The following is a 26,338-nucleotide window of genomic DNA, read 5'->3' on the forward strand; positions in this document are numbered from 1 at the left end:
CAAAAAGCATTATAACTATTTCCCCCTAAATTCAAAAGCCGCTTTAAACAAGGTATTTCCTAGCTGTTTTCATGATGATATGCTAAAATGTCTTCTAATCTTAAGTGGCTGTAAGCACAAACATAATTAATAAGCACTTGTTATTGAAATCATGAAATGGAAGAAAGTGTTTGATTTACCGTGTACCTATTAGTCCTCAGTTTTCTTTACTGACATGGATAACCTTGCAGGACCGTCTTAGCACAGACGAATTGTGTCAATATGTCTGAAGGACCAGGGTGCGAATTACCCATTCTTGGTTGGCTTTGCCACTTCGTTGGTGTGCTACGTTCTGATTGCTGCCATAGCCAATGACTCCACACAAGGGCTTCCGATACCATAGATTTATTATCTGAAAGTTCTAGTGGTCGGAAGTACAAAGTGGGTCAGTGAGGCTGCGTTCCTTCTGGAGGCTGTAAGGGAGACTTCATTTCTTTACCTTCTGCAGCTTATACACGTGGCTCTTGTTTCTTGACTCCTGACCCTACAACACTGTACCTCTGCTTCTTTGGTTGCATCTCTTGTCTGACTCTTAACTTCCATGCGCCTCTCTCTTAAGGACCCTCGTGATTATGCTGTGCCTGCCTGAGCAATCAGAAGAATCTTCCCATTTCAAGATTCTTCATTTAATCCCATCTGTAAAATCCCTTTAGCCATGTAAGGAGACGTCCTGTCAGGTTCCATGGATAAGAATGTGGACATTTTTAGGAACCATATTCATCCCAGTTGATTACATTTTAGGTTTACATTATTAATTTAGAAAAGATATTTCTCCCAGCTGAAGGCAACGTAGATGTCTCTCCTATTCACAGTGGGTCTGTAGGGTCTCTTAGTAAAGGGGGACCATCAGTGAAAGAGGGAAGAATGGGGCAGTACTGTATCTCTGGGAAACCCATACCTGTCAAGTGCGTTTAATTTTATTTGGAATAGAAGGATAAAATGCACTCCAGTTAGATCTTTATATGGTCACATTTGTTCTCATGTTATAAACTCCTTGTGGAACAAATAACCAAATTAGCCCAGAGCTAATTTCTTTAAGCAGGCCAGACTGAAAAGAGTGAGTTTTCAAGTTTTTATTTTACTACTCCTTTCCAGCGGCTGTCAGAAGTTATGAATATAAATTAATATATATTCTCTATGATCGGTTTGTTTTGAAAGGCAATACATAGGCTGAAACTTGGCAATAACTCTTAAAAACCAAAAATGCTTATTTTGTCTAAAAAATGTGTACTTTGCCAAGGTCAGTAGATTTCCTTGTTATTTATATTTGACATATGATTTAGTGAACTTTGTAGATATTTTAGTTCTAGCTCTATATTGATGATACAGATGTATCTTTCTGTATCCTTTTTTTTTTATAACTTCTCATGAAGTATTAAAGATTTATTTTTTTTATTTATTTGAGAGAGAGAGAGGGAGAGAGAGAGAGCGAGCAAGCGAGCATGTGGGCAAGTGAGCGCAGGGAGGGGCAGAGGGAGAGGGAGAGAAACTTTAGCCGACTCCTTGCTGAGCTGAGAGCCCAATGTGGGGCTCAGCCCCACGACCGTGAGATCAAGACCCAGGTTGAAACCAAGACTTGGATGCTCAACTGACTGCACCCCCCAAGGGCCCCTCATTAAGTCTTTTTAATGTACTGTACTAAAAGGCCCTCCTGTTATAAGGCTGTTTCTTTCCATATTTACTCTCCATACTCTGAGTCAAAGAAGAAAACTTAAATATCCCACTTGTCTTTAACTTCAGAATAGAAATAGAAAATTTCAGATCTCATGTTTGAAATCAGACAGAAGTGGGATTTAAATAGCACTACATTTACTGTTTATAGAGCACTACATGAATCTTATTCTGACATTTCAAAATAAGGTAACTTCATTCCACAAACATTCACTTTTTTAGATAGTCAAGCTGTTTTCCAGGACGCTTTATGATATGTAATGAAAAAATTTGGGAAGATATTCCCCCCCATGTTTTCAAAACTAAGCTTAAATTAGCATTATGTATGTTGAAAGTACGTGCTCCTTTTAGTGGCTGGTGTTATTAAATGTGCACGGCTTCCCTCAAAGCCTGAAACTGTCAAAGACACTTCTGGGAGTGTTCATGTGATGTGATTATCTTGTTAGAAATACAGAAATAGCATTTTCAAAGAACAGTGATGAGTTTTGTGAAATAACTTGTATTTGCCTTAATCAAAATGTGAAATGTTCTCTACTTGATCCTTTTAAATTGTTTCTATGACATTTGCCACAGTGGTCATTAAATTAGATAGTAATAGCCCAATGCGTTTTTGGATCCTTTCCGTCTTTTAGAAATAGAGAGATTGCAGTGGCTACTTTTCTGCTTTATGAGCCTCTGCAGGAACAAATGTGCTCATAAAATGTACATTAAGAGTTCTTCAATTATGTTCCTATTTCCTTGAGCACCCCAGCCTCTTAATAAGCTTTTTTTAGGTGTTTCTGGTCTATGGTCCTTTAATTTCTACAACATTCCTCATAAGCTTTCATCATGATTTAAATGAAATCCTGTTATAAGGTACAGTAGAATTACAACCAAGTGCACTGACTAAATATAATTCCTCGGAGGAACTTATTTCACCACAGTGGAATACAAATCAATTTGCATTTAACATGTTAACTTTTTACAGTTTTTAAGAAAACAGTTGGAGAGGCATGCATTAATATAAATAGACACATATACATGAATGTACTGACTTCTGCAATTATGTTTTAATGACAAAGTAATCGATTCCTAAAATAATCGAGACCAAACCTCTCATTTTGCATATTGTTCAAGCTAGGTACTTAAGTACTTTAAGCAAGGTGAGCAGAAGTATAGCACTAGATTCTGATCTCTTTACTTCTGGTTAAGTGCATTTTCTGATAAGACGTGTTTCCTTTTTGATAGTGTGCAGTGAGGAATATAAAAGTTCTAGTCTGATAGCACATGATGCACCTAGGCTGGAGACCCCATTAACTCTTGCCAGTGCAGGACATGACGCTTCATCAAGTTCCTGCTAGAGTCGTCATTGTGACCTGTCACTTCCTGGACACATTGCAGCCTCTGCCTCCTACAGTAAGAGTCCAGGCAGATTGTGATCTTTAATTATATAAACGATCATTGGCCAGATAATACACAGGCAATGGGTACAGTAACATGCATCAAATTGATTATGATTGCCTTCTTGTTTTCTTTGTTCATCATGGTTTGTTAATTTCTGTTTTAAAGGTATGATAATTTCAAGATCTGGGGTTTGGTTCTCAAGACTCCTATTCCTACCAATGTTAATGGTTTTTCACCAGATTCTTCTTACCTTTGCCTTCTTGAAGGATTTTATTCTTTAATTTCTTTTAGTAATTTTTAGGTGTATGATCTTTTTTTTTTTTTAGTTCCTAGCTTTGTCTTACATGTATGCACGTTAGGCTGAAATTTCAATATTTTATAGCTTTGGCAAACTTTTTAAAAGGAAGTGAATGAACGTTCACTAATTCATCAGTAGCGGAATCAGGACTAATAAAATAGGTCAAGGTTGATGTTGTAGTGTAATATTTGAAATGTGGTAGAGGCGGGGTTTAAGTCTCAGGTCTGCCACACAATTACAGCTATATGCTACTGAAGAAAATGACATAGCCCCTTGTAAGTTTTTTCCTCTCTGTAAAATGGAAACAATAACACCTATCTTGCAAGAGGATGGTAGGAATGAATGAGACCATCCTTAACAAATATTCTGGAATACAAGATATTATCATTACTGAGTGCCTACTATTTCACATCCATTCATTTGAAAAGTATCAAACGAAATGCAAGAGACCTTCCTGGTCAACACGCTTAAAGGCAGCTTGAGCTGAATGGAAAATTGGAAGAAAACGCTTTTAATCCCCCCTTGCTCAAAACCTCCAAAACTATTAATTTTCAGAAAACTTCAGCATTTTCTCAAAGAACATAAATAATTTTTTCAACTTGTCTTGATTTAATTTATGTATATGTGTATATATATGTGTATATGTGTGTGTGCGTGCATGTGGATCTTACAGTTCTCAAAGATTCTTCCCCATAGATTGTGAGGACATGGTTAATGTGCATTTGTGTAATTAGTGAGATCTTCAAAAAATAACAGCCAACCATTCCTCTAGGACTTCCTCATATGCTGATTTTAAAATATTCAAAGCATTATCAACTGCGTGTGTTACTTTTCAATGTGTTTATTATCCACATTTCCCCTCCAATGCACGGAGACCAGAGTATTGTAGGTTTATTTTAACTACAATGTCCCCAGCGCCTGGGAAAGATGCCTGAGACATTGTCGAAGTTCAATTAGTCTATATTAGCTGGATGGATAGATGGATGCATCCTGACTATTGTGTAATCCTCTATAGACTTTTTAAAGACTCGTTGACAAGTGTTAATCTTTATGGAATACTTTAGATAAAACAAGATTTCCCAAAATCAAAACAATTCTTGAGATTTTATTTTTAACAGATCGTTAGTCATTTGTTTGTATATTTCTAGAATAAAGATTAGGTTCTTAAATAAAAGCAGGAAAGTTAGGCTGATTAGTAAAGAGTCAATACAGGTTAACTAGTAGTCATTGATTAGCTCCTTTGTGAACATGCTTCATATCATTTCTTCAAATCTAGAAATAAAATTTTAAAGTCATTGGTAGATCTTCTATCAAATAGGTAAAAGAAAATAGGTTTTTATCGTAACAAGGTAAACAGCTAGGAACTGCCCGAAATTCATGTGTGTCTAATACTTTCATTAGGCCATGGACAGCTTTGCTTTTAAATCAAGCAGAAGATATTTCAGCTCTATGATTACTAATAAATATGATGTCACTTCTCGTTTTGCAAGGTACAGCATTATTATTTAAATTTTATAAAAACAGCCATCAATAATGATGAATTTAGATGCATCCCAAATGAGTTAATTAAAATGACAGCAGAATTTCACTTACAATCTTGCTATAAACGAGCTGCAAATACTCACTCTGAGCTTGAACATGTTACCTTTTAAGTGCCCAGTGTACAACACAACAGAAATTAAACTGAAGTAATTAATACTTTAAAAAATGTTAAAAGGGGTAACTGCCATCTGTTCTCATCAGGGGTGTTAATATACATGGAATGCATCTTATGAAATTGCAACAGCTGGCAATACAGTCGTAATTTCCTTGTACCTCTTAAAGATTAACTGGACAAAATGATTTAAATGTAACAGTAGCTCCACTTAAAATTGTACAACCACAAAATGTGCGGGAAAGAAAGAACTGTTCACAAATCTCTAATTTCCAGGTTTTGTGTATATAGTGATTCAGTTGATGGCTTCAAATCCAGTCCTTAACTATATTAACCTGATGTATATTTTTAAAACACATGCTTGGCTCGGAGTTTTTAGGAGGGTGATAGTAGTTTTGAGCTATAAATAATGCTAGGTACGTTTCAGATACTCTGGATAATATTTGAAGATAAAAACTATCAGTTTTTAGATTCACCAAAGATGTTGTTATTGGGTTTGTTTTTGTAGTGCATAATGCATGTATCATTATGGAGCAATGTGAGGGTGCCAATACATGAGTTTCTTGCATTCCAGGAAAATTTCCCTGCCAATTTGTGATCTGGGGTTATTTTACCATTTAATATTAAATGTGATAGAATATAGGATTCTTCAGTGACCTTGTTAAAAATAACTAAAATTTGAACACTTTTTAAATGAAAACATCATTTTATCATTTAACGTATTGAATCTGCTGACATTTATAACCATTTTCATTAAGAGATTTATTGTTCCTCTAATGTCATTGTCATTAGCTTGTATAAGGCATGCTTATAGAACTTAACTAAAATGTAACAAGATTCTCAGGCTTTCAAAAAGATAATTTACAGAAGAGCAAAAGATAAGCCAATATTCAATATCATACTGAAATGAATCATCGATAACTGCTTCCTGCTCTGTCCCCTTAGCTTTTTATCTCTTCTCTTCCTAATGTACTTGCGGACGAGTAATTGGAAATGAATTTTGTTCTAACAATTGTTCAAACTGCTCTCCTCCTGTCTTCCTGATAAACTAGGTACAGACTGAACTAGAACTAAAGTTGCACAGAACTAAAACTTCCCTCTCTGCGGAGTGTGAATGTTTGGGAGGGCCCGTTGGCTGTTGTTAGCTGTTACTGTTACTAATATTTTAATTACTCTTGTTAATATTAAATTGGTCTTAGCCACTGAAACTGTCTTGAGTCTCCGCTGGTCATGGAAGTATTCCATGGTCTTTTGCTGGAGGAAGATACTAAAATTGGAGGTTTTCTGGAGTGGCACCTGTTGTAGCTATAGGTCAGACCCATCCCTCTTGAAGCTTTGCTTGCTTGAATCCATTCATCCATTCACGAAGCATTTATTGGCAGACATTGCTCTAGGTGACCTGAGTACCGATATAAATAGGAAAAGACTCTTGTCCGAAATAAGCCCCGAGTCCAACATATACACGAGCCATTACAACCCTATGATGAGGCCGTTAGTGTTCCATATGTACATGGAGGATGGAGACTCACAGAAGGAGTGCTTTGTTGCCTGGAGAGATCATTAAAGCCCTTTGGGACTCTGAGCATGGAATAGAGGTTGAGCATTTGAATGTAGAAATAAGACATTCTTACCTGAGTAAGCAGTGTGGCTAAAGAGAGGATGACATAAAATGTGGCCTATTCAGGGATTCCGGTGACTGGAGAGTCGGTGACAAAGTAAATTTATGTTCTTTCCTCTTTCCCTTCTTTTAAGTATTTCCTTTTGAACTCCTTCTATTCTTATTTCCTGCCTACACAATTGGTCTGTTACAAGCCAGCCTTGCTGGCTTTGCTCAGACTCCTGTATTGTCCAAACACTGATTGCTGAGAAGAGTGGAACTTCTGACATTGAACACTGCTGCTACCTCGAGGAGGGTCTTAGGTTCTCTGCTACTTTTCCATTGAAAGATTAGAAAGCTAACTCAGTCTCAGGAATATAGGAAATATTGAAACAAATAAGAAATGTTGGGGGAAATGCTAATGTATGATTAAAATTTGCAAGAGAGAATTGCCTCTTTGTACTGCTTTTATAAGTAATCTTTGGCTATTTACCTGATTTCTATGTTTTCCTTGTTGCGGAGTTCGTTGGGGTAAGCACTAATTTCTCAGGGTGCAATTTATTTAGTAATGGCAAAGATGGAAATGATAATCCTGTCAGTGATTTGGAGAGAAAAATGGATACCTTGAGACAAGGCAATTGTGAAATTCTTGTGCTTGCAAAGAAAAACATTGCCATAATGCACGGGTAACAGAGTTTAATTCCTAACTGATTTTCTTGGTCTGTTTTATGGGGTGTAAAGTAGCTATGTGTGTGTTTGGAGTCATCATGGACATGATTCTCTATGGGTTTTGCACACCATGGATGTAATCCAAGGCTGCTTTGAAGTCAGTTGGACACGTACATGCAGATGATCACGATGCAGAATTGATGCTTACTACCTTAGGAGAAGAAAAAAAAATTACTCAAAAGATTCAAGCAGAGAAGTAAGATTGATTGGTCTCTATAAAGTAGCTTATGCAGAGAGCTTCAGCATATAGCAAATGATAGCATGCTTTCAAAAGATAATCAACATATAAATATATAGGTAAAAATGGTGCCTATATTCTCTAACGGAAACCTATATATTGTAGTGCTGCTTAGTGGGTTTTGTTTTGTTTCTTATTCTTAAATAGAAAATGTAGAGTAAAACATTTGTAATGGACAGGTGAATGATCCAGAGCTTCAAAAATAAAACTTAAGAGCCGAAGTTTGCACATTATGGCCCGTAGGCCAAATGTGGCCACTGCTTGTTCTGTATGCTCTGAAAACTAAAAGTGGTTTTTACATTTGTAAAGCATTGGGGAGAAAAAAAAAAAAAAGATTTGTGACCTGTGAAAATAAGAAATTCAGATTGTCTTGTCTACAGCTGAAGTTTTATTGGAACAGAGCCACATAAATTTTTCACATATGGTCTATGGCTGCGTTTTTGCTACAACAGCAGAGACGAGGAGTTGTGACAGAGACAATATAGACTGCAAATCCTAAAATATTTACTGTGTGGCCTTTACAGAAAAAGCTCGACAACCCCCGCTTTAGAATAAGGGAATGACAGTCAGTGATAGAGACTCAGTTCAAGAGAATCAGAATGCAAAGGCTTTTATGTAATTTGTTCTTATAAGTTTCAATTCCAGAGCAGAGAATAAAGATATCTGAAAGCAAACAAGAAGAAAAAGATAATTCTTCCATTACTTCTTTGCTAATCAGTGTCTTTTTTTCTGAGCCCGTAAGCTGGCAGTTCATACGTTATAGAAACAAGGACCTCAGAGGAAGCGAGTCCAGCATGTGGATTTACCGAAGGATGGACAAGGTTAGGCTTCAGCTCTGGGAAAAATAAGCAAGTAGCAGATGGCTAGTATTAAGAGCAGTAAGAAGGGATGAATAGAGCTGTATGCATCACCTCTCTCCTAATGTTATTATCTGGAAAGTCAAGTATCGTATACTTCAGAAATCAGAGTTGCAATTCAGCACTCTGAAGCAGGTGTTATATCCTGTATAAGCAGATAATAAAAATAAAACAAGTTACCCTCTGTGTAACAGAACCAAAGCTAAGGATAATTGATCCACTTTCTCTGAACTGAATTGCAATATAATTGCCACGTTGAGGGGGAAAATGTGGTTCTTGACACTGAATACAAAGCGGAGAGCAAAAGTCCCAAAGAAATCCACTGGGCAGTGTATAGCCTCCCTTCAGGATCTGACTAAAATGTCAAATGGCTGAAATCCACAAAAATAAATGGAAATGGTTTTCTTACTGAATCTACTTATTGTAATCAGAATATTGTTTAGGTGAGGTGGATGTGGGAGAGAAAAAAAACCTATCATATTTAACTTATGTTGTAGAACCTTTTGTTAACAGGAAAGCAAATTATATTTTTTCCCTAAAGTTTTCTTATACGCTAAACAAAAATTAAAAATTGACTTTCATAGGAAATGTATAGATTCTCATTCTTGGAAAAGAATTTTTTTTTAGGGGAAAGATTCTGTTTTATTTTATTGACAAGCCCACTGCTCCCCTCGAAAAGGAAGGGGTGTTGATAAGAAGAGTCTCCCAATTTAATTTTAGTAGTTTTCCCTGGGAAATGATGCTTTAGTTCTTTTTACATTCTCCCTCACTTTTCACATTCAGGAGCTACTTGGAAATAGAATTCTCTGATGGCGAATATCCAGTGTAGTTTTTAGTTTGTCAGAATATACACTCCCTCTTTCTACAACAATATGTTTTACTGAAGTGTGGGAGAATCCTCTCTTACCTATTACTGTAGTGGGACTTGGCTGAGTCTCGTGTTTCTGTCTGCAATCCTGGGAGCTTCGTGCCTTCCTGTTGGTTGACCGGACTCCCCACACAAGCACCTCCTTTCTATTGTTGAGGGCCATTCTTCATTTCTGAGTGTGGGCCACAATACAAACAAAACAAGTGAATGGGAACATGTACAATAAGGTCCCACTGTGGTCCTGGGTTTCTTTAAGTAATGCCATATCATTTTCCATTAAGACACCAAGTTAGCATTTTAGCTAGCATTTTCTATCATCCAACCACCTTGTTTTGCATATTTTTATTCAACCTAAGATGGAAAGGTGGAGGGATGCGGTGGTGTTTCCACCATTTCTGTGGGAAGGCTTTCTTGGAGGCAATCTGTAAGTCTGTGTGAGGGGTAAAAAGAGCAGTTCATGATGTTGCCTGATGCTTTTATTTCCCCTTTTACACTTTTAAAAGCTATTTACTATTTCTACTTAATGCTGGCTTCAGGAGTGGGGATGTGGAGCAGTTTAATATGCTGTTTTTGATATTATGCATAGAGAGCAAAGTCCGTATTTTTCCTTAGAATTTGTTTTATTTGGGGGTTAGTTACATAGGAGGTAGATGGTAAATACTTGGGGGTGGAAGCTAAACGCTCTTCTGGACGGACCTCTCCCGACATTGCTCCTCTCAGCACGTACTGGTCAGAATGTCATTTTGTTGAAGCATTTTGAAAGGAAGAATTATTTCTACCTTATGGTAATATTTCATTAAATCTTAGACAAAATTATGTTTTTGTATCTGGGAACTTAAGTGTATGCTGGTATGTGGGTTGCATCTTCGAAATAACAAGTTCCTTTATAAGGTAATTAGAAAAATTAATAATATTAATTATAATAATTAAGAAATTCCAAATACCACATGGTAATTCTTTTGTATGCCCCCTTTTGTATTTCACCCGAAGGTGAAAACTTCATATTTCAGAGAGTAGCACAGAAAAGTTCAGTGAAGTAACTATGTCAATAATGACATTGTTACTGTGTCTTACTTGGCTGCTACTGGTGCTCTACCTCTTGGTTCAGACCTCTCCCACTCAGTCTGCAGAGTAAATATCTCATCATGTGTGCCATCAAATTATGAAGTTGTAAATAAGAGTAATCACACTGTGTCCAATGCTGATGCTTAAGGAATAGCACATTTTCTCTGTCTTGAAGGAGTCTTTGCTCTCCGATTCCATTCTGAGCCCCCTGTGAGAGCCTCTAAATTTTGTGATAATTTTAATTCTCTTAATTTTACTTGTGGTTTTAGTGCATGTGTATATGGCCATTAAAATAGTGCTTATTTGTTAGTCAGTAAATGTGATACATTTTTTCAGCATATGCACGTGATCATTCATGTTGATGTGTGCAGCTGAGATTCACTGACTTTTTTTCAAGGCTCCACTTTATGATTCTAACAGGCTTTTATCTGTTTGCCTGTCCACAAATATATTTTCACACTTTTATTTTTTTTGCTGCTGCTGTGAATTTGGTGTATATATGCAAAAAGCATTCTTGAGGACATAAGCAAAGGAATGGAATTTCTAGTCACAGGATATGTACACTTTCAACCTTGCTGGATAATTCAGGATTATTAACCCATGTGCCACTTGGAAACCTTTTAAATTATGCCTTAAATTTTACAGGGCAATTGTGGTTTTGTGGTTTTGTTTTGGTTTTGTTTTTTTTTGTGTTGGTTTTTACTGTTCCTTGGGTGGGTTCTGGTGAGTTAAATGGTTTATGAATTCACCCATTTGTCTAAGTTTTTATTGGCATATAGTTATTCATAAACAACTATTTTCTTAATATCTATGTAAATGCAAGTTTATTCCCTTTTCATTATCCCCTTGATTTTTTTTTTTTTTTTTTTTAGGTCTTTATTACTGTCCTAGTATCTTTGGGATTTTTGTAGTGTCCTTTCTCTGATATCCTAAGAGATTATTAGGTCATTCATTTTCAGGATATCTTATTTATTAACAGAAGCATTAAGTCTAAGTTTTCCTTTAAGAAGTACTTGAGGGGAGCCTGGGTGGCTCAGTTGTTAAATGTCGATCCGCCATTGGGCTCCCTGCTCAGCGGGGAGCCTGCTTCTCCCTCTCCCACTCCCCCTGTTTGTGTTCCCTCTCTCCCTGACCCTCTCTCTGTCAAATAAATAAATAAATAAATAAATAAATAAATAAATAAATAAAATCTTAAAAAAAAAAAGTACTTGAGTAGCTACCTCTGTGTTTGGAGTTATAGTATATTTGTTAGCACAAGGCATTAGATTTTCCATTTTAATTTCCACATTATGATTCTGACTTATGACTTACTTTAAAATATATTTTTAAATTTTTATATGCATGTCCCTCTGGTTATTTTTGATTTCTAACTTAATAGAAGAGCAGTTAGAAACATACCTACATGATACCATCTCTTGGAAATTGGTTGGGAATTCCTTGGTGGCCTACCATGGGGACTCTTTTGGTAAATGTTCTGGTGTGCTTGCTAAAATCTATGTACTCTTCAGTTGTCGAGGCCGATACGCTGTACATGATCAATGAAGGAAGCTTAGTCTGTTGAAAATCATCTACTGCCTCACTGACTTCTTTGTCTGATCTATCAATTATTGAGTGACACTTTTTTACAATCTATTGAACTAATGGTAAATCTGTCAATTTCTCCTTGAAAGTGTGTCATTTTGTGGTTTATGTATGTGTTGAAGACATAGTATTACATGCATTTATCTAGTATCTTTTTAGTTCATTAAACATTTTTTCATTATCAATACCTTTTGTATTTAGTAATTTTTTTTCTTGCTACACATTTTGTCTGAAATGAATGTATTCACAAAAATTTCTTTTGGTCCACAAGTTTTCATTCTTTTTCTTTATGTGCCATGTTTTAGACTAGTTACTAGAAATGTATAAACTCAGATATTTAAATGAAATATAATCATATTTGCACTTTGATGAAAAATTAATTCCATTTCATTAATTGCACTCATCTTTCTATGTGAATTTACTTTTATCCTCTTGGTGTTTCTCTCTATCCTGCTCACCAATTAATTCTTATATCTCAGACGTTTTTATAAAAAGAGTTTCTATAGTAAGGTTCAGTTGCTAATAAATCCTCACATTTCTTGCCTGAAAATTTATTTTTTTACCCTCGTTTTTAAAAGATATCATAATATACATTCTAGGTTAATATATTTCCCCCAGTATTTTAAATAGGTGCTTTTTAAATTTTGTGAATACTTTAAATTCAGCGAAATTTTAGCAATTTTCAAATCTATTTTCCTGCCTTTATGATTGCTGCTGAGAAATCACAGCAGGTATAATTTCTCCCATTTTCATGTATGACCATCCCAGAACTAGTTTAGAACTTTTTTTTTATCTTGAATGTTTTGATCCACAAATATCCTGTGAATTCAGGCCCCAAATCCATGTAGGGGTCAGCTTGGTTTAGCAGTTCTTGGAGTCTTTATCTTTTTTTTTTTTTTTAATTTCAATTTAGTTAACATATAGTGTATTATTAGTTTCACAGATAGAGTTTAGTGATTCATCAGTTGTGTACAACACCCAGTGCTCATTACATCAAGTGCCCTCCTTAATGTCCATCACCCAGTCACTCCATCCCCCACCTGCCTCCCCCCAGCAACCCTTAGTTTGTTACCTATAGTTAAGAGTCTCTCATGGTTTGTTTCCCTCTCTGATTTCATCTTATTTTATTTTTCCCTCCCTTCCCCTATGATCCTTTTTTTTTGTTTCTTAAATTCCTCATATGAGTGAAATCATATAATTGTCTTTCTCTGACTTATTTTGCGTAGCATAATACCCTCTAGTTCCATCTACATGGTTGCAAATTGCAGGATATTTTTGATAGTTGAGTAATATTCCATTGTGTGTGTGTGTGTGTATATATATGTGTGTGTGTGTGTGTGTGTGTGTGTATATATATATATATATATATATATATATATATATAAAATACTCAAGTGTATTTTCTTCATCCCCAGACTCTTTATCTATCTTAATTTTAAAAATCTATCCAAAGTCAACCCCCGGTTTCTTGACCTCAAGCTATTTACATTTTGACTGTATGATTTATAGGTGGAAACTGTCAGTAGCATCCTTAGCTCCTATCCAGTAGATACAGTAACAGAGTGGTACCTGGCCTTAGTTGTAGCAACCACAACTGTTACCAGATATTGTCATCTGTATCCTAGAGGGAGGGGAAATTTGCTCTCAGTTGAGAACCATTGATCAAGACCAAAACAAACATGGTCCCTACTGACTCTCCTTTCCAAAGTAAATGTGTATCTGTGCATTTTTTTCTGATTATTTCTTTTCACTTCTTTCCTTCTTTTAATCACATTAAAAAAGGAAATTGTATATTTTGTTTATCAAGAAAAACACTCTTTAAATGTAAGCTAACAATATAGTAAAGAAGTTCCAATAATGTGTTTATAGAACTCCAAATATATAAAAGACAAAAGTCGATATTTAAGAAATGAAATATTTCAGTAAACTGAACAGTTTGAAGAAACATTTATGGAGTAGCTATTACGTAACTGATAACTAATATTCTTAGACATATTTTTAAAAATGTATTAAACCTGGTATTAGTACTGTTTGTAAATTGAGTCAATTGTATTGTCACTATGGTAACAGTAAAATACTTGGAGCTTTGAAAACAGGTATGCGTAGAGGATACAAGTAAAGAAGGAATCAACTCAGCTACACCTCTGAAGATACTGACCATCTGTTCCATGCCCAGTACTGCCAGATAGACAACAGTAAACAAAACAAGTCCTTGCCTTTTGTGTAACTTAGATTCTACTGAGAAGACCCAATCAATGCATTAATATGTTCTGCTATGTTCGATGATGAAATACGCATTGAAGAAACACTGTGCTGTGTTGGGGAGATGGAGAGTCCTAGGGGGCGGTGCTCTTTACAGAAGGTCTTCAGTGCTTGCTAGTCAGTGATACTTGAGAAGGAACTGAAAATTCAAGGGGGCAAATCATGAGGCTAGCTGGGGAAAAGATCTTTTACGTGATACTCCTACTCCATCACGTAGTAAAAAACAAAATATGATTTAAGGTAGAATTTTAAAAAGATTTTTTGAGTCTTTCCCAAACTGAAAAGATGAAAATAATTGTACAAAAACACAAGCACATGCTTGCAATAAAAAATAATTACCCCATCGTAGCTTAGGTCAAATAGAGAATTTGTGAATACATGTCCCAGTTAAGCCACAAAGTTTATGAGTAGGATTTTGAACAGCTCTTATTTTTCAACTCCTCTGGGCCATAAGATTTCTTTATTTTTTATTTTTTAAAGATGTATTTATTTATTTATCTGACAGAGATAGAGACAGCCAGCGAGAGAGGGAACACAAGCAGGGGGAGTGGGAGAGGAAGAAGCAGGCTCATAGCGGAGGAGCCTGATGTGGGGCTCGATCCCAGAACGCCGGGATCACGCCCTGAGCTGAAGGCAGACGCTTAACTGCTATGCCACCCAGGCGCCCCCATAAGATTTCTTTAGAAACTAGTTGGGATACAGCCTAGATTTGTAACTAAAAACGAGTTGTGTACTAAAGATAACAAAACTTGATAGTTCCTCATCTTTGTCTCTCTCGTGCAGCATTTGATGAGTTGTGGCCTCCCTGTTCAATCCCATTTCCTACCATGCTGGGCAATACGACCACCATCTTTTTTGTGTAACTGTTCCCTCCTAGCTATATCCCTCAACAACACACATATGTGCTTGAAAGAAGTTGATTGCCTCAGCAACATGGGTGTGGCCTAGAGATGAACATAGTTAATTAGTAATGATTAATTCAGAAGTGAACATACCATCTAAATTTGTCCAATCATAGTGAAACGCACCATTTTGTTAGATTTTTCATGGAAAACACACGTGTACAGGAAGTACTGACAGACATCTTGTGGTCCTGGGAGGATAGCATTCCAAGAATGTAGGCACCACCACGTGGATTAATTAAGCCGCTGCTACCTGTTGTAACAGATAAACTCAATCTCTAGGGGTTAATATAATAGAAATTTATTTTTCACTTTTACAAATTCCAGTTGGTAGGGATATTAGTAGTGTGTGGCTCCATGAATCTAGATTGGCAAAACACCCACATTCAACATCTGTATTCTGAGGCTGACAGCCAGCTTACATATGGGGGCAGAAAGAGGTAAGGTGATAGTACTTAAAGGTTTTTAAAGAGCCATGCTTGCAAGTTGTTATCTTCACACACATTCTGTTGGCTAGAATACAGTCCATGGTCACATTACATGCAAAGTGGATTGTGTGATATAATTTAGTTGTATGTTCAGAAGGAAAAGTAATATTGGTGGAGAGATGACCAGTCTGTGTCATGTAACAGACGCAAAACTGAAAGATATATGTTGGTATCATCATTTGAGCTCTGATCGAGTCATACCTAAAGTCAGAAGAGCCCTGTTCAATTAATCTAATGAATTATCTTTTTGATTAAGGCAATATGTTTGACTTAAGTAGGTAGATCTCAGTCACTTGTAACATAAAAATTCCTAACTGAAATACATAGCAACATAATATCAGTTAAAAATAACAGGTTATTAATAAATGTTGGTAGAACAAAAGAATATATGCACCTCCATCCTCTATGACTCCCAAATCATAATTGTCTGGAATGTTAATTTAATTAGTTTAACTTAACTTGATTTTTTACTAACTGCCCGGATCATTCAGTTTTTAAAGAAGAAAAAGGGACACATTTTGTTAAAACTAATTAGATACAGCAATGTTCTTTCACTAATTTGTGGTCAATTGGTAATATTTAGAAATGGGAGGAGGTATTATATGGCTAGACAAAAAGAAGTCTCAATATATTCTCTAAGTGTAGCATCTAGGGAGACAGGTCTTGTGTGTTGAGTCTAGTTGGGACATCACACAAGTCATTTCACAGATTCATTTCTAACACAGGAAACAAAAATTACAATCCAAAGAAAGTTTGGTTAAAATTTGTAAAGATGGGTGGCATTTGGGCGGCTAAGTCGGTAAAGTGTCCAATTCTTGATTTTGGCTTAGGTTGTGATCTCAAGGTCCTGAGATCGAGCCCCACATCAGGCTCCATGCTGAGCGTGGAGACTGCTTGGAATTCTCTCTCTCCCTCTCCCTCTGTCCTTCCCCTGCTTATGTGAGTGCAATCTCTCTTTCAAAAAAAAAAAAATTTGTAAAGATAAATATTGAATATGTGCATTAAAATATTGAAATAGTGTAATAAATCTGAATGAGAGCTGGGTTGTACTTGGAAATTGATGTCAGTAACTAGAGGCATAGATAACAATGGGAGTGGGTCAAGATATGCATCAGAAGTGGTCATTGAAGTAGGTCATAAGTGAAAGGAAGTGTTCACCTTTATTTTGTGGTGTGTGTGGGTATAGCTGCTTGCAAGCAAATTCCGTATTAGTCTATGAACCCTCTTGTAACAGTCACTGAAGATTTTTGTGTAGAGGAAAATAATGTACAGTGATTTTATTTTCCAGATGTTGCTTCAGGGATATAGTGATTTATGATTGAGTGTGTACCTTACAGCATGCAGAGGAAATTAAGGTATCTATCCTTGTAACTTCTGTCAACTCTTGTAATTTCTGGTAAAACTGCCCTGGCTTATGTTGGTAGTAGGAGTTTAGGTATCTTGTTTACATTATGTTACCCAAGTGCTCGTAAATGAAAGCCAGTCAGCTCTTGGCGGCTTATCTACACATTGCATAGAATTTTGAGGATCTGTGACTTCAGTTGAAATGCAGAAAAATTATCCCCATTCAGTTGTTAGGAATGAAGATATATAATGTCAAGTGGTTTGTTATTCATTACAGGAACCTCTTAAATTTTCATCGAGCACCAGTCTTTGAAGTGTACCAAATTAAGGGATTAATGCTAGAGAAAAGGTATGCTTTTGGAACCAGAAAATCGTACTTATCCCTTAAACCTACTGGCCCTGCTTAATTGAATGGGTCATATGACCTTGTGCCATCTACCAAAACTCGTGGAGCTTCAGTCTTCTCATATGTGGATAACCTCAGCTCACTTGCGTGACACTTAAACATGATAAAGTGTACATGAAATGGTGAATACTATGCTTAGCATGTGGTGGGTGCTGTAATACATGGTGGCTGTTATTCAAAATAATTCTGCCCCTGGAAAGAGCTTAGAGATGGCTTAGGTGGTAGCTGGATTTTTTTTGTTGAGGCCAAAGAATAGAGGCCCTGCACTGTTTTCCTCTGTTAAGAATGCTAAGACTCTTGCACCAAGTTCTGCTTGCAATTCATTTAATAGATGGCTCAGTCTAGTGCAATTAAATGACCCAAATGGTGTATTTTGAGAATAAAGATGCTCTTGAGTACTGTCATGTACTTTGCTTTTTGAACTTCCAGATATAAATACAATTACATATTAACCACCATCTTTTTTTTTTTTTTCCCTCCTTTGTCAATGGAAGTAGAAAATGGCATGAAGGGTTTTGTTAAGCTATCCATAAAATTACTATTGAAATGTGTGCTTTATCTTGTATGGTCCCTTTTCACAGTACTAAATACCTGAAAAGCTTCCATTTCTTTTATGGGTAAGGATTGTCAATTACTCTTCTATATTTAGCAACCCTTACTTGAATTTTATTGATAATACACTCCTTTTGTTTTAAACTGATACGATATTCTTAACTCTGTAGTACATATAAGAAAAACAGAAGAGAATTGGAGAATTAGAAAGGTAATTCCTTTGTGCTTTTTTAAAGGATAAACATTCTAAAGAATAAATAACGGACATAACAATTTTACTCTAACATTAGGTTAAAATGGGGAGATAACTACAAAGGTATATGAAGTGACAATGTCTTCTGTCTTCCATTTTTCTTTTATATTTCAGGTACCCATCTTTGCACATCAAACATTTCAAAAGTCTGTCAAGTTAAAACCAGAATTATACATTTCTCAGTATATTCTATACCTAAGATAATTTTGTGCTTAGCCCTCAAATTACCATTTCAATTACAATGCAAATGGACACATGCATGCAATTTTATTTAAATGTATTACCTTTCTTTGCCCATTGCATTGTCATGGTGCCACTCTGTTCTGTTTCCATTCTGCTGCATTCAGGAACTAATACTTGTAGTTACAGTGAATGAGAAATTGTGATTTGACTGATAGAGGCAGACTTCTTTCAGTATTCCTTTTTTTTTCTGTTGTGAAACCCTGAATGATGTCATCATTTTTGTTTCTATCATTTACATTTTTTTTTCATTACCTGTAAGCAATTCCAAACGTAGTACACTTTTTGGATTAAGGAGTGTCCATGGTTCTTTCACAGTCAAAAATGTCAAAATTTTTATGCTTTGGGTTTTTATATTTTTTGTCAGTGAAAGGTGAATATATTTTCCAGAAAATTCATACTTTAAGATATATTCAATTTTTTTCAAGCTGTCTAGTTCAGTTTTTTCTTTCCTTCTCTAAAGAATGTTATGGACCATCTAAACAATCATTAGGGTTGAAGGGTGGGGAAATTTTAATAGCTCCATCTCCTATAGATTCTGACATTTAGAAGAATGTGTAAATTTCCTCAATTTTGTGCAAATTTTCTTTGCTGCTTATATAACTTCTTTTAACCCAGAATTGGAAAATCAAGAGAAGTAGGGATGAATAATGCTATCATCTCCCTAAAAGGACTACTTAAAGTGCCAGAGTTAATGGGTAGCCAAGTCAGGAGCTGAGGTAAAACTCAGACTTTGACTTCAAACATGTTTCTTTTTCCACTCTACCAGACAGACTTTTTGAAATTTCTACATCTGAGTTATTTTAAGCAATGAAATTAAGTTGTGTATTTTTTTTTTTTTTTACTCTCCTAAATACTTCACAATTGTTAATGCATCGAAGAGCCAGTGGTGTGGGTAACATAGTGTTGTCCTGTTATATCAGGGTGTTTATTGAAAACTCTGATCTTAGAAAGTTCAGTGTGGGTTTTGCTGGAAAAAGTAGATGATCCTTGCCCCCCAAATTGTTATTTAATATTGCATTATATTTAGACAGTAGATGTGTATCTTCTGTTTAACACCAGCTGCAGCGTGCTTGAAGGCCAGTCCAGTTCTAGAGAGCAGCTCATTGTTGAAGGTTGTCTATTCTAACATAATCCTACTTTCTGATTTTGCTCTAATGATTAAGTCGTTTAATTTCTTCTGGAATATCTCTATTGATCCTGTGAAAATAACAGCATTTCTCACCTCTCTAATGTAGGCAATTTTAATAAATTATTAATATTTATTGAGTATTTTAAACTACTGCCTTAAAATATGTACGCTAACCGATAATGGTATGAGGGTGAGGGAAAAAAATGTTTAAAAGATGACCTCACCTGTGTTACAATGTTGACCTCTGTACAAACTCAGATAATGGCTGATGGCTTTTTCCACGAAACCATAGTTAATATATGTTTTCCAACCCACTGGTACTAACAATCTCCTCTCCTTTTCAAGGAAAGCCATCAATAAGCTTTAGAGGCAATTCATCATTATCTCCTCTACTCTTTGTGAACAGTCAGTAGGAATATATTTCAGGGCTTCTAAGGCTACATCCATTTCCTACTTTCCTCTGAAATTGTCTCTTGCAGTTAAATAGGAAGAAATCAGCTAGCTAAGTGCTCAGCTTATGTGTACTCCAACAAAAATGAAATTTTCTCCAACTCTTGATTATCCAGGATATGTAGAAGGAAACTCAAAGTCAAGAGAGCCAGAGTCAGAGGTAATTGAAAAAAAAAAAAAAGATAATCAAATAACATATACAAAGTGACTTCGTATTATACATAATTTATGTTAATGAAAATTTTGCAGTAAATTTTTTCTGTATCATTAGTTTTCTTATATAACATAATGTAAGGATTGTACCAGAAAAATAAAGATAATATGCGACATATAAAAATACTTTCACGTTCGTAAGGAATTTTGTCTTTGTATTTGGAGGGAAGTGCTGTTAGATGACACCAGAACTTAGAGCCATTCACATTTTAAAAAAGCATACTTTGCTTTAGCTGTGCTGAGGTATGAGTGCGTGTGCACCCAAAACAATCAATAGTACACTTGAATTCATTAAGTATTTATTGAATGATTGCCATGGGCTGATCACTATGCTCAAAAATCAATGGAAAACAATTTGATCTTGGAGTATCCAACATATCAATAATAGTATAGGACCAAATACCAACTGGTATAAGAGCTATTAAAGCATACCTGAATCAGGAAAGGAATCAGACAGATTTTGAAGAATGGCTAGGTTCTATTCATAAAAGAACACATGGTATGCTCCAGACATAGCAAGATGTTTTATTTAATTTGAGGAGAAAGATATGGGAGGAAGAGATTATAGTGGATAATGAGGATGGAAAAGATAAAATGAGGTCGGATTTTAAGCAACCTGAATATCATCAGAAATTTGGACTTCAGCCCTCAGGAAACGAGACCTCCAGGGATTGCAAGCGGTAGTGTACATCAGTAATTCTCAAGGAGGTACGGGAGGGTGGGGACAATATTGCCTCCCAGGATTCACTTGATAATATATAGAGATAGATATGGTTTTCACAACTAGGGATGTTCTCAAAGGCACAGGTAGAGACTAAGCATCCTATAATGCACAGGGCAAATCATGCAAAAGAGTTACCTGGTCAAAGATATCTGTAGTTCTTTGATTAAGGAACCCTAATGTAGCCTGTGGCATAGTTAGAAAGAAAAGTCCACAGAGGGCTCCCCATTTAGGAGACAGTTGCTGTCATTGAATCATAAAAGAATGAAAACTAGAACTAAAGGCATTTTACAGGAGACACAATGGATAAATACTTAAGCATATTCTATGTAACTTTGTGGCTTACTGAAAATAGAGTTTCAGATGGGAAGAACACCCGAAGATGACTCTGAAGTGTTCAAATGTCAGTGACTCTGGGGATGAGTGTGTATCTAATCAAGTAACCTAGGTTACATCAGTTTAACTTACGATATATTGAGTTTGGGATTTATTTGTGGCTCATCAGATGAAGGTATACCACAGGCAGTTAGACATACAGACTTGAGACTCAGGGAAGCTGTTTGTTTATTCCAAGATCAAACATTGAGTGTTCTAATCCTACAACAATAAAAGAGACTTTACAGGTGCCTACTTTCAATATACTATACTCCTCAGTCAGAAAGATAGATCAGTGAAGTATATGGGTGGTATTGATCATTTTTTCATAAGAATTGAGTAACATTTTTTAAATAACATGAGATGTCAATGATGTGGTGAAATAGACCATTTCATACACTTATGATGGCGTATTATCTAGTGTAACTTTTTTAAAGATTTTGTTTATTTTTTTTAAGAGAGAGAGAGAGAGAGAGATCGTGAGGTGGGGGAGGGGAGGGGGCAGAGGGAGAGTGAGAGAGAGAATATCAAGCAGACTCCTCCACACCCAGCACAGAGCTTGACACGGGGCTAGAACTCACCACCCCGAGATCATGACCAGAGCAAAGACTGAGTCAGACGCTCAACCAACCAAGCCCCCGGGTTGCCCCCTAGAATAACTTTTTTAAATGGCAGTTTGTCAATGTGTTCAGGATCCTTTTATCTTTTGGCCAAGTCATACATTTCTAGGAAATAAACGGAGATGAGTCAAAAAAATGTGTGAAAGGATACTTAATCACAGCATTATTTATAAAAGTGAATAGTTACAAGCAATATATGTGCCCCTAACCTGCTGTATTGTGAAATTAATGATAATTTTATGGGAGTTAACTCTAAGCAGATATTAGATTCAGTATAGAAGAACGGTCAATGGCATGGGGAAATATCTGTGAACTAAGGCTAACTGGAAAATGTGTGTGTATACACTCCAGTTATTTATGATTGTCTTGGGTAGATATACATTTAAATGAAAAATAATTTTTGAAGTGATTATCTTAAGATATAATTAAAAAATGTTGCAAATATCCCTATTTTCCCTGTCATTAGAAGGATGATCGGAGACACTCACTGCAAAACATGAACGCCTTGTATGAAAAGGTGTGTTGTTTGGACTCCATCCTGAAGGCAGCCAGAAGCCATTGAAGGACTGTAGATGGAGGGATAATAGCTTACATACACACACCGTTCCCACACATTTGTTTAGCTTCAGAGATAAAATCTAATACATGTGGTTCTATTATATATACATTACAACATGTACCTTATGTATTCCTATACTGACTTAAACTGAGCTACAGTGAGTTTAATGGGAACAAAGAACACAGGTTTAAAAAAAGGCACAGAAGAAATTAGAAAATACCAAATCCATAAAGGATATCAGGTGGGCATAAGAGTACACAGTTGACCTTCGAACAACACCAGTTTGAATTATGCAGGTCCAGCTATATACAGATTTTTTCAATAAATACAAGATAGTACTCTAATTGTATTTTCTCTTTTGAACATCTTCTTTAAGAGCTTACATTATTGTAAGAATACAATATATAATACAAATAACCTACAGAATGTGTGTATTTATGTTATTGATAAGGCTATTGATCAGGTCAACAGAAGGCTATTAATAAGTTCAGTTTTCAGGGAGTCTGTTATACACAGATGTTCAACTGTGTGGGAGGTGGGTGCCCCTAATCCCCACACTATTCAATAGTCAGCTGTACAGGTATTTGGAACCGTGGAGGGAAATGCCAAAGTTACAAGTAAATTGCCTTTGTTGAATCCAGTCCAGGTTCTTCATGCCTAAAACACAAGCAGCTCTAAGTTTGAGGGGAGAGAGAGGGATGTGGGAGAGAGAGAGAAAGAGAGATAGAGACTGATACACTGCTTTCCTTTAAATTCATAGATCATTAAACTTATATGAATAATCACTTCTTTGCAATCATGCTCTTTTTCTAGCATTTTCTTTCCCATACTGTGAGATGACAAACTTTATCCTTTCTCTTAAAATCTTTTGCATAGCCTCCTATCTCTTTCTCTCCAGGGCACCCTTTCCTCACACAGAGAAATGGAAGTCACTGGGCAGCCATATTCTCAGAGTTCACTGTAACTGTAAATGTACTTGCTTCTATGCCAATCTGTTCTATTTTCTTTCTGTTAAAATTCCTCTCCGATGTTATGGACCCAATTTCCTCAATCTTCTCTTCCTTGGTTATCTGCCTGTTATTTGTCTTTAAAGTATAATCTAGATTTACTGTCTCTTGCCATTACCATCAACTCCTCCATCCACCTCAAACTGAATTCCTCACCCAACAATCCCCTGGAATTTTTCTTGTTAGGGACAACAATGGATTCTGCATCATTCTGTGTGCCCTGATCAGATTTGCATAGATTTCCCAGCAGGTTTCAACACAATCACTTCTTTCTTCTTGAACCTTTTCCATGGAGTCACATCCTCCTTTTGCTTTCGCTGGCCACTTGCATTAGTATCCTTCTTTGTTTTCCTTTACCCATTCTTGGTACGTTAAAATCTTGAAGGATGTGACATTAGCCACTTTTACACCTTTATCTCAATTTATACTGTTTCTTGGGTTATTTCATTGCCCATGGTTTTAACTGCCATCTACTTCCCCACAACTCCTGATTTTATAGGGCCAGACTAGACCCCTCTTCTGATTTTTAGATGTGTATATACAACTCCCATTTCCTCAGATGTCTTTTTTTGTTTTTTTAAAAGATCTATTCATTTATTTTAGAGAGAAAGAGTGTGCTGGAGGGAGGGACAGAGAAAGAGGGAAAGAGAGAATCTCAAGCTGACTTCCCGCTGAGCATGGAGCTCAACATGGGGCTTGATCTCAAGACCCTGAAATCATGATGTGACCTGAAATCAAGAGTCCACTGCTTAACCAACTGAGCCACCCATGCGCCCTGTTTCATCAGATGTCTTATAGGCATTTCATATTTTGCATTTTCAAACCAGAACCCTTCAATTCCTCTAAACTAGTTTCTCCCCCATCATAATGAATGGAATCATGTATCCAAACACCAGTACAAAGCCATTATTTTGAGCCCCTTTAGGATAACGGTCCATATTATATCTATATGTAGCATATATGTAGTTCCTGTTTCTAAAACATCCTCTACCCAGCCCCCGTTTTCCATCTTTACTGATTTTAGTTTAATGCAATATTGTTTCTTTCCTGAATTCTTGCAGTATCCTTCCAACCAATTTTCCTGTTTCAATCATCCCTCTTTCCCCTGGCGTAACCTGAGTTTTAGTATCTACCCAGAAGTTGGGATTAACCTTTGAAAAATATGATGCTTAAATTCCTTTCTCAGCTTCCTACTGAAGTTAGCATGATGTCCAGTCTGTTTCCCAGTCTAACATGCCATGCATGGGTCCCTGATCTCCCTCTCATGTTCCATCTCTCCAGTCACGTTGGCTTGCTGCTGCATTCTAGGATATGTAAAGGGAGTTCTCTTCTGCCTGAAGGCTGTTCCATTCTCTAGAATACTTGCCCCCTTAGTTCTTTACATGACTGCCTTCCTTTCCATCCTTCTAGAGTTTATCTAAATACTATCTCCTCAGAAATATTTGCCTTGACCAATATACTTTTAAAGCATTTTTTTATTTCAATGCAGTATTTTTTCATACCATTTGTTCTTATAAATTAAATATTTATTACTTATTTATTGCCTTTTTTGGCCTTGAGAATATTGTTTCCCTAGGGCAGGTACTTTGTCTTGTGCAAAATTGTATCTATGGTACCTAAAATACTACGTGATACAATGAGGTCTAAGTCCCCCACCCAATAAATAATGAAATAGTGCTGATAAAATAACCGAATAGGACATACTAATTAGAACATTAAGAGTTATATACTGAATTTGATGTTATCTTTAGTAGACCAAATGGTACAGGTATTTTGGGCACCTGCCAAATAAATGACGGCATGAAATCTAAGTATTTAAAAACCTGGATCAGATTTGAAGTGGTTCAAAATACTAGAATAACCTGGGAAATTTTCCTAGATATTGACTCATATATATTAAATCATACTGGAAACGTATTTATATTTTGAGGATAAAATTATAGTCCCTGGTCTTGAGCACTGCACTGGTTTTAACAGAATTTCATTCAGACCGTGAAGAAAGTGTGGCTCCTCTCTGTGTGATTTAACGTTAAATAGTTTACATTGAGAGCTCACTCGTAGTATGTCTTCTGGGTAGCAGCTGTGTCTGTGGTCTGTAGGGGCAACTGCTGTTCATATTTCTATCTCTTCACCTTAGAAGCTCTACTCTATTTTTGTGGCCGGTGAGTGATGGCCACTGAGATTACTGCGTGCTGCACGATGCTGCCATCTCTTAGCAGTGAATAGCATATGCTGTCTTGTTTAAAGTTGTATTTCAATGTTATGTTCCTCCACACTTCAGATGAACTTATGTTTGCTCCTCACACTGCCATCCTTGAGTTAGAGTTTTAGAGTAGAATAATGCTAATGAGGAGGAGGAGGAGGAGGAAGAAGAAGAAGAATGTGGTGACATTGATGCTGATTATGATAGTGATAAGTCAAGAATGTCTTACTTAGATTCTCTGCCCATAGTAAACCATGGGTATGGTGCTATTTGGATGACTTTAATTAGCACATGCTTAATTAATCAAAGTGGTGGCTAGATGCCTTCTTATTTCCTTAAGGATGTTTTTTAAAGAAGGTTCAGAACACATCTAGTTCTCAAATTCTGTTTTTCTTCAATCCTCAGCTTTCTCTCCAAGGTGCTTCATTTTTACTTGCTTTCCAATGGATCGTACAAATAGAAAAGAATGCCTTATTTCAACAAGAGCATGCATTTTCCATTCACTAATTGTGAATTAACTTAAAGGTTAAACACTATGACTAGAACTGGCAACACCATGTTAAATCCTTGTTCAACAACTATACTGTCCAGTACTTTTAAGTTATGCATGTTAATGAGTTGTCAATATATA

Source organism: Ursus arctos, unplaced genomic scaffold (assembly GCF_023065955.2).
Source record: "Ursus arctos isolate Adak ecotype North America unplaced genomic scaffold, UrsArc2.0 scaffold_27, whole genome shotgun sequence".
Lineage (NCBI taxonomy): Eukaryota > Metazoa > Chordata > Mammalia > Carnivora > Ursidae > Ursus > Ursus arctos.